Consider the following 2219-nt stretch of genomic DNA (forward strand, 5'->3'; position numbering starts at 1 on the left):
GGGACATCTTTTGCCACCTTCATGAGACTGAAGTTTTGTTTTGTTTTGTTTTTTTCTTGCCTTTTGTTGTCTTTTTGCCTTTTCTGGGGCCGCTCCCTAGGCACATGGAGATTCCCAGGCTAGGGTCTAATCAGAGCTGTAGCTGCCGGCCTACGCCAGAGCCACAGCAACACCAGATCCGAGCCGCGTCTGCAACCTACACCACAGCTCACAGCAACGCCGGATCTTTAACCCACTGAGCAAGGCCAGGGATTGAACCCGCAACCTCATGGTTCCTAGTTGGATTCGTGAACCACTGCGCCATGATGGGAATTCTGAGGCTGAAGTTTCTTTAGACAGTACAGTGTAATGATCATTATAATAACACTATTTTGTAGCTCTAATTATTCGCTGTCCAGGCACTGTTCTCACGTTTACCTGAATTATTATACATCACTTAATCCCCTCACACAGTGCTCTGAGTTAGGTAATATTATTATCCCCTTTTTACAGATGAAGAAATGAAAGTGAGGTGACTTGCCCAAGGTCATTGGGTTAGACAGTGGTAGGGGTGGGATTGCAGTCTAGTTTCAGAGCCATGCCCTTGAACCTCGGCATACAAGGGCAACTGCCTTGTTCTAGGCTTATGGGGAATGCCTCATTGTAAGATGGGGCAGTGCAAATACAGATCCCTGAACCATCAGTGCCCAAAAGCCCCTGGGAAATCTTAACACCCAGCCCCCAGAGACACAGAGGAGGGCATTGTGTGTGCCTCAGCCTGGCCCAGCTGCTCCCTCGGCAGTGACCTTGCCCCAGACACAGCCAGGTGTCTTGGCTTCATGCACCTGGTCTGCTCAGCTTGTCTTTCTCTCCCCAGTGAATCTGCATTTTAGCAGGACAAGTCCTGCATCTTATTAACCTCTTCATCCCCCTGTATCTTGCTTGAAATCTGGTATGAAGTAGCCACTGATCAATACTTGCTGAAGAATAAATGAATGAACGAATCCAGAGGCCACACCCTGAGCAGATTTAGTAACTAAATATAATGGCCTTTTTTTTTTTTTGTCTTTTTGTCTTTTTGCCTTTTCTAGGGCTGCTCCCATGGCATGTGGAGGTTCCCAGGCTAGGGGTCGAATCAGAGCTGCAGCCTCTGGCCTACACCAGAGTCGCAGCAATACCAGATCTGAGCTGCATCTGCGACCTACACCACAGCTCACAGCAATGCCAGATCCTTAACCCACTGAGCAAGGCCAGGGATTGAACCTACAATGTCACGGTTCCTAGTCAGATTCGTTAACCACTGAGCCACGATGGGAACTCCTAAATATAATGGCTTGATTCAGGAACTGTATTATAAGGCCACTGTGCAATTCAATACAATTAGCATTTATTGAGCACCTGCTGTACGCCCAATAGAAACCCCACCAGAAGGGACTAGTGTTGGAGTTTCCTGGTGGCTCATTGGGTTAAGGACCCAGTGTTGGCACTGCCGTGGCTTGGGTCACAGCTGCGTGCAAGTTCAATCTCTGGCCGGGGAACTTCCACATGCCACAGGTGTGGCCAAAAAAATAAAAGTATATAGGTTACAAGTGCTAGTGCAGTACAGGATAAAAACCTGGGCGCCCTGAATCTTACCCCTCCATTCATATCTGCATTCCATCACTTCCTGGCTTCGTGGCTTTAGTCACATTCTTCTTTGTGCCTCTGCGGAGGGGAGCGAGTAAGAATGTCTCCCTCCTGAGGGTTGAAAATCTCAGCTCAGTAACCTGGCCCCGGGGGTGGGGTCGGGGGGAGATGCCCAGTGAGTGGTCCTGCTGCTGACCTGCCGGCCCAGGTGGTGGCTACAGCTTCAGGGGCTCCAGAGAGCGGTCTCCCCTATTAGTACGCAAAGTGGAGGGTCAAGGCCATTTGTAAGACTCTCATTTCACTCACTGGCTTCCAGGGCCCCCAGCTTCTCAGCACCTGGGAGAACCATCTGCAGTAGCCCTTCCTCGGTCCTTGCCAAGCCCTGTGGGAGTGAGGCCAGGTCAGATTTCAGATTTGTTTCCATACCTTTTTTTATTTTTATTTTATTTTAATTTTAGGGCCACACCTGCGGCACATGGAGGTTCCTGGGCTAGGGGTTCAATCGGAGCCACAGCTGCCGGCCTACGCCACAGCCACAGCAACATCAGATCCGAGCCACATCTGCAGCCTACACCTCAGCTCACAGCATCGCTGGCTCCTTAACCCACTGAGCG

The sequence above is a fragment of the Phacochoerus africanus genome, chromosome 2 (assembly GCF_016906955.1).
Source record: "Phacochoerus africanus isolate WHEZ1 chromosome 2, ROS_Pafr_v1, whole genome shotgun sequence".
Classification (NCBI taxonomy): Eukaryota; Metazoa; Chordata; class Mammalia; order Artiodactyla; family Suidae; genus Phacochoerus; species Phacochoerus africanus.